The 7,707-nt window shown below is 50.5% G+C and overlaps 1 long non-coding RNA gene across 1 annotated transcript; it reads left to right on the top strand.

Moving 5' to 3' along the window:
* Nucleotides 1-1,807: 1,807 nt before the first annotated feature.
* On the top strand, nucleotides 1,808-6,038 carry LOC123585631. Its single transcript, XR_006706321.1, has 4 exons — nucleotides 1,808-2,458; nucleotides 2,989-3,099; nucleotides 3,530-3,692; nucleotides 4,036-6,038. It is a non-coding gene; the product is annotated as an uncharacterized LOC123585631 (long non-coding RNA).
* The last annotated feature ends 1,669 nt before the right edge of the window (nucleotides 6,039-7,707 follow it).

Genomic DNA, 7,707 nt, shown 5'->3' with positions numbered 1-7,707 from the left:
GAAGAAAGGAAGGAAAGAAATACAACCGTGAAAATGTGGGACAGATACCCAGAAGGGAAAGGGTTCAGGGGCTGGAATGCCAGGGACCAAGATTCATTCCTGTATGAATGTATTCGTTGTCATTAAAAAATTGTGTTGAATATCCACAACATACCAGGCTGTACATTAAATGCGAGGCATCGGTATCTCCTACCCTCATCTCAGAGGAATAGAAATGCTTACAACGTATTACTGGAAGCTTACAATGATTACAACGCGTACAATGCTTACTTCTCGATAGGCAGAAAGATCAGGGAAGTCTTCCTGGAGGAGGTGACAGCCGAGGCTTAAAAGACAGCGGTTAACCGGGCCAACAGGAGGTGGAAGGCATCAGGTAGAGGGAAGAGCGTGAGCAAGGGCATGGAATAGTAGATGTGGGGGCCATGTGCGGTTCTGAGGTGCTGGAAGGTCAAGCACAAGTCAGGTTGTGCTGAGGGATGAGCCTGGTTTGAAGGTCACTTACAGAGTTTGAATTTGGTCCTTGGAAGGTGTGGAGCCAGCGAAGTGTCTTCAGGGGGCTTCACGAAATCACTCTTGGCCAGCTCTCCCTCCTCACTTCTGACAAGCTCTGCCCAGCAGGATTAGTTGTTCAAATCCTACAAATTGAAGACGCCCCCTTAAAACCAAACTTGTTCAAATGCTAGTGGCAAAATCAGTGGGGAAAATGACCTAGCAGGGTGAGGAAAATGTCCCCACAGTGCCTGCAAGTCTTCATACGTGGGATCAGCCCTCCTGGCTGGGTGTTCTCCTGGAACAGACGGTGTTTTTACTACCACCAGCATGCGTCTCAGGGCAGGACTTAATTCACTTTCACAGCATTCAAACACTTAGTTAGAAAACCAGCAGCAACAGTGAGATGAGGAAGGAAAAGTTGGCCCATGTCGCGCTGGGTCCAGAGAATCAGCCACACACTGACCCTGGGAGGGCTGGGTAGAGGGAGGTAAGGCCCCAGCAGCGGGCCCTACGTGGTCGGGGCAGGGCGGGGGGCGGAGGGGGGGGGTACGAGAGCTTTTCTCCTCCCAACTTCCGAGGCGGCCCCCATGGTCTAGGCCACATTCCTGCACTCATTTCCTCGTCTACAGTGATCAGACATGTGACCAATGGGATGGGCCTGCTGAAGAGGCAGGTGCCTGCCCTCCAGTGAACTTGAACCTGGGAGAGAGTAAGGCAGGAGCTGCTCTAGCAGCAAGCTTCCAGTGCCAGAGCCCGTAATTCTATTTCAACTGTAGTCAGTCCGAGCTGGATTTTCCAGAAAAACCAATAGAAGGGGCACCTGGGTGGCTCAGTCGGTTAAACGTCTGACTCTCGGTTTCGGCTCAGGTCTTGATCTCACGGTTTCATGAGTTTGAGCCCCGCATCGGGCTCAGTGCTGACAGTGTGGAGCCTGCTTGGGATTCTGTCTCTCTCTTTCTCTGCCCCTCTCCCACTCGTGCTGTCTCTCTCTCTCTCAAAATAATTTAAAACAATAGAAAATGTGAGAGAGAGGTGTTATGAGATTATGTACAATTTGCATGTCACAAACGTGTGTGTGTGTATATGTGTGAAAACGAGAGAGAGCGATGGCTTCTGGGAAAAAGTGGTACCTGAACTGAATCTCGAAACACCGGTGGGAATCCACCCAAGCTGTTCAAGGCAGAGTGGCAATCTGCAATTACATCCCGCCTTCAGAGTAGGTGAAATTCCAGAAGGCTTTAGAGACTCTGCCCTGGATTACAGTGCTTCCCCAAACATCTGTGGACAGGAAACATCTCTAGAAGATGTTACTAGATAGATGTGCAGAGAGACAACTGTGAACAACATCGCTCTACTTCCCACACTGCTGGATTTCTCTGGGGCTTTAATATGCTAATGAGCATCAAACAGCCAGATCCTTCTTCTGCTGAGCACAAATTATGCTCTCTGCGTTGAATAGTTTTGGAAAATGCATAAAGTGCACTTTTCTATGAGGTGTGGAGCGATAAATCATTCAGTAACACATCCTGCCATCCTGGGTGTAATTGGTGACCCTGTTGTAAGACCAGATTACATTGTGCCGAAGACAATATGAATGTGACCGAGTGGGTAAACGACAGCATGTTAGATTACTGGACACTTGTCAGTAGTTCGTGCACAATTCAGTCTTTCTCTGTGTTGCATCTGAACGCCTCTCACCCAGGCTTTATTCCGTGTCACTGGACTGCAGTATAGACGACCTGGCTTAGCAGCATGTGCCATGGACAGAGCATACATATTGGCTCCATTCGTGGAAACCTCCAAGAGCTGAGCCTATTTTTTATTCATTATGCTACGGGCTGTTGCAGAGACCCAGCAAGAGGTGGCACGGAGGGACAGGCAGTGGCAGTCTCGGGGACTTGAGATTTCATCCTCAAGGTAGTAGGAAGCCTTCGGAGACTCTTAACCAGTGGCATGTGATGATCAGGTATATTTCATTTTTACTTTTATTTCATTTATTTATTTATTTATTTATTTATTTATTTATTTAGAGTGAGAGGGGGAGAGAGAGAGAGAGCGCACGAGGGACGGGCAGAGAGAGGGAGAGAGAGAATCCCAAGCAGGCTCCACACTCGGTGTATAGCCGAACCCGTGAGATCATGACCTGAGCCGGAACCAAGAGTCGGACGCTTACCTGACTGAGCCCCCCAGCCCCCCTCCCCGCTCGGGTATATTTTAGAAGGCTTATTCCCAGAGAGAGAGGATCTGAAGTGGGGGCTGATGCCGGAGACAGAGAAACTAGTTAGGAGGCTTTTTCAGTATTGGGGGAAGCCGTCATTTAGGGGCTGAACTGAGTGAGTGGTGATGGGAATGGAGAGAAGGCACGACCTGACAGACCCTCAGGAGGCAGAATGGACTGACTTGGCTCTGGAGCAGCTGTGGGGCGGGGGCGGGGCGGGGGAGAGGGAAGCACGAGTAAGAGGGCGCCCCACGACTTCTGGCTCGTTCGTTCAACAGGGTGGACAACCGTGGCCTGCAGTTCCCGGACAGCCTAATGTGGGAGCAATGCGCCACAGAGCTCAGTTTGAATCCCGGCTGTCAACGACTTAGAGCTATGGCCCTGTGCCAGTAAGTTAGCATCTCTGTGCCTTGGCTTCTTCATCTGTAAAATGGGATGACGGTACCCCTGTCTTGCCAACATACAATGGCACATGGTGTGCTTGAGCAAGGGAAGCTACTGCTACTGAGAAAGCACAGAGGAAGAGGGGACGCGGTTTAGGGAAAAAGACCTTGAGGTGACTTGGGCGGCTACGTGGGGGCGTCCAGTAGGATAGTAGATAGACGAGCATGGAACTCAGGAGGAAGGCCTGGGCTGGGCAGAGAAACCGGGGGCCATCGACCTTTTGGAATGAGACTAAGGCAAGGCAGTGAATGAGAACAACCTGCCCGAGCACAGAGAGGGAGGGGAGTGGGGGGCCTCCCAGAGAGAGCTGGGAGCACTGCCATTGGGGAATGGCAGAAACTCAAGTACAAGAGCCCCCCTTATCCGTGGTTTCAGTTCCCGCAGCCCACCGTGTCCAGCTGCAGACCACCCTCCTCACGCATCAACACAAGGTCAATGGTAGCCTAAGACGGCGTCCCAAAGCTATGTCATTCCCGTGCCTTCATCTCGTCACGTGCGCGTTTTATCATCTCACGTCACCACAAGAAGCGTACGTACCGTAAGATATTCTGAGAGGGAGACTGTGACTTTTATTACAGCGTATTGTTTTTTTTTTTTTTAATTTTTTTTTTTTAACGTTTATTTATTTTTGAGACAGAGACAGAGCATGAACCGGGGAGGGTCAGAGAGAGGGAGACACAGAATCCGAAACAGGCTCCAGGCTCTGAGCTGTCAGCACAGAGCCTGACGCGGGGCTTGAACTCACGGACCGCGGGATCATTACCTGAGCCGAAGTCGGCCGCTTAACCGACTGAGCCACCCAGGCGCCCCTATTACAGCGTATTGTTATAATTGCTCTATTTTACTATTGTTGTTAATCTCTTACTGTGCTTCATTTACAGGTCACATAGGTATGTCCGTCTAGGAAACAACGCGGTGTATGTAGGGGTCGGCACTATCTGTGGTTTCAGGTGGCATTGGGGGGCTTGCAGCGCGGGCCCCACTCATAAGCGAGGGGCTACTGTATCGACGTGAGGAATCACAAGGAAGCACCAAATCCAGGGCCTGTATTTGAGTCTCAGCTCCATTGCTGACTGGCTGTGTGATCCCAGGTAACTCATACAACCTCTTGAGCCTCAGTTTTCCTCATCCATAAAATGGGAACGCTACTGATAATAGGCGCTTCAGGAGACTGTGGTGAACTAAGGTACGTGAGCTTGTTTTTTAAGCTAGAAAGCCTCACCAGTGGTTCCCTGGGATCATTTTTCCCCCCAGACTGAAACAGCCTGGTTCTAAAAACCAGGTAACATTAAGAGAGCCTCTGACTCCGGCCTCACTTGCTTGGCTGGAGTTCAGCTCACTTAAATTCCTCCCCGGCGGTTCTGAAATCGCTGGGCCAGAGGTACCGGCAGAGAGTCTGTTTTGCTCTGAGCAAGGAACTCCAAGCCTTTTCTGGGGACATGGCCCTTTATGCACAGGCTCTCCCATTTTCACCCACTTGACCCCACTACCTTTTCTACACCTGGTGGGACTAGGGGTGGACTCTGCTCCCAGGGTATCTGACGGGCCAACAGCTCCCCAAGCCTCCCCAGGCATCCACGTGCCGGAGACCCTGCCCCTCTCCTGTGTCGAAGTTTGGACTCCGGGCACAAGATGGGAGAGGGAGGCTTGGGAGCAGAGTGAGGGTAGCTGATGGCACACCTCACCCCTGCCGGGGGCAGAGGTGCCCGGTGCCTGGGAGAAGCTATTCTGCCTCCTGCTGTTCTCCAGCTGTGTTCAGTTCCCCTTCTTTCCGGCCTTCCCTGTAAACCCCCACTGGTTAGGGCAACCCGAAGTGTCGCTGTGTCTCTCAGCTTAGAGGAGCCTGATTGCCATGGGAGGATCTCAAGGTCCCCCCAGAGGGAGTGGAGTTTGCTCAGAGTAAAGTGCATCAGCTACTCTATTCGGAAAATGGAAACACCCGTTAAGTCTACTGACCAGGGACTGGTAAACAGGACCTTGGCATCTCACCACAGTGAGATCCTACAGCTGGAAAATAGCACAAGGAGGCCCGTTAGGTACTGATACGGGGTGCTTGCTCCACAGGACATTTTCCTCTGCAAAAAAGTGTGAGATTCAGAACAGTGTGTGTAATCTGCTGTCACTTGTGCAGCAGATCAAAGACTAAAATATCTCTGGAATATCACACATAATCTAACGGCACTAGCTGTCCGTGAGGAACGGAGCCGGGTGGCGGTGGTGAGGGAAGGAATTTTCACTGAACATCCTGCAGTGACTTTTCTAAATCGAGAACACTGAAATTTAATCACCTGCTTAAACAGTCAAATCAGAAAAAAAAGCTTAGAACTGTGGCTTGTGAGGTTGAGCAGTCCTGAGTTCAACTTTGGCTCCACGATATATTGCCGTGCATTAGCGAGCGAGTGGCTCAACCTCTCTGAACTCGGCTTTCTTATCTGTAAAATAATAACAGTAATGCCTGCCTGATAGGACTGTCATAATGCTCTACCCTTGTTGACCCACAGTAGCCATTCAACTTTGATTGGCTATTGTTGTCATTGCCAATTTCCTCACAAGGCACTTAACATTTCCCCTTAGCTTGTCCCCTGCTCCTTAAGATACACGATTTCAAGGCAGTGGTATGTTTTGTTTGCATTCTTTGTCCTTTTTGTTGGTTCGTTTTTGTCCAATACTTTCCCCAGGATAAGGGCCATGGGGGTGGGGCCAAGTAAATTAGAATCAGCTTCTGTTGTACTCAAAATTAGTCCTCTATTTGAAATGAGCGCATTATTTGGACCCAGCCTATGCCTATCTTCCTTTGGAGTGAGTTCTCCCAGTCCCTCCTGTAGTCTCCTGACAGCCCACCATGGATCTTTTAAGCACTTCTAAATGCCTGGTGAACACAGTCTACGTTTTTGTTTTTTTTTTTGTTTTTTGTTTTTTTTTAACGTTTATTTATTTTTGAGACAGAGAGAGACAGAGCATGAACAGGGGAGGGGCAGAGAGAGAGGGAGACAGAATCAGAAGCAGGCTCCAGGCTCTGAGCCATCAGCCCAGAGCCCGACGCAGGGCTCGAACTCACGGACCGCGAGATGGTGACCCAGGCTGAGGTCGGACGCTTAACCGACTGAGCCACCCAGGCGCCCCAACACAGTCTACGTTAAGCTATGACATTGGTGGTTATTATGGTCCCCAGTTCCCATCGTCTTCAATCACAGTATTGTATGCACTACAGTCACGGACATGTGACCAGGATTCCAGCACAGTGACGGCTCCAAGGGCTCAGGGGCTGGATAGACGAGGTCCCTGCTGCTTCTAACAGGAGAGAAACAGCATCCAGGCCAACTTGGTCCCTGTGCTGGCACTAGGGGGTGCTCTTTTGTTTAGCTATTTTCTTAAGTTTCCCTTTAGCTTTTTGAATGGATGGGCCTGCTGTGATCATTTCTTGATGAATGAGTGAACAATAAAAGCTGTAGGAATGTGATTGTGGAAAGGAAAGCCAGGTCTGCGTGTCTGGTTTTCTTTCTGTGGGGAATGAGGGTTAATGCAGATTCCCAGGCTCAAGTGCCAGAGGCCCGGCTCTGTGAGCCTGGAATGGGGCCCAGGAATGTGCACTGTAGTAAGAACTCAGACGATTGTGGTATGTGTTCCGAAGGCCAATGCGGGTAAGCAAGACAGGGTTTTGTTGTTTTTGTTGTTGTTGTTTGTTTTAATCTCCTTTTCCTGTCTTTTCATGAAGATGTGCCTGCTGACTGTCACTCATGCTCATTGTTGCCCCTCCTTGGCCTGCCTATCTCTGCGCGTGCGTGTGTGTGTGTGTGTGTGTGTGTGCGTGCTCACATTTGTTAGATCTTCATCTGTGGGAATCTTCCAGGTTTAAACAGGGCGGGGGCGGGGGTGCTCTCTTCTGGAAGGATTTGCTTCTGTTTCTGCCGAGCGCTGCTAACTTGGAACCACTCAGACCTCTTCCACAGTTGTGGCCTAATGGAAGAGTCCAAGGTTCGGCTCCCCCTCCTGGCTGCTGGCTCAAGGGTATCTGCATCGTGCCTCGGCTGCCACCATTTGCTCCGAGGACAGTTCTGTTCTTCCCTGCCTGATCCCTGCTTGCAGCTCTAAGTTCCACTTATGGTTTGCTCCTTTTTTTTGCGGGGAGGGGGTCCCTCAGCAATTTCCCCGATTTCCTACAAGCCCAGTGTTGCATCAGTAAGTATGCTTTTACCTGGGATGTAGTCGTTTTGCAGCAGGAGGGTTTCCCCAGCCCCCCCCCCCCACTCCCCGCCCCGGAAAATTGAATCCAGCACCTTACCAGTGGACATCTTTATTTTCAAAGGTAGACGTGCTTATTCCTGTGAGATGAAAGGTTAATACATCCATTGTGGGAGAGTTACTCATCGAGCAGAGGCAGTTTGGCATCCCACACCGTGGGAGGGTTGAAAGAACCAGGAACACGCCTGGAGATGCTGTGTGTGTTACTCCTCGGATAACTGCCAGTGTCTTGCATTGGGTTCCACTCTGGGTATCTTGTTGAGGCCTGACAAGGCAAGAGGCAGGGTCGCGACAAATTCTGCAATGTTATT

This window comes from Leopardus geoffroyi, chromosome C3, assembly GCF_018350155.1.
Source record: "Leopardus geoffroyi isolate Oge1 chromosome C3, O.geoffroyi_Oge1_pat1.0, whole genome shotgun sequence".
Taxonomy (NCBI): Eukaryota; Metazoa; Chordata; class Mammalia; order Carnivora; family Felidae; genus Leopardus; species Leopardus geoffroyi.
The sequence above is the reverse complement of the archived record's forward strand: the minus strand, read 5'-3'. Positions and strand labels throughout refer to the sequence as shown.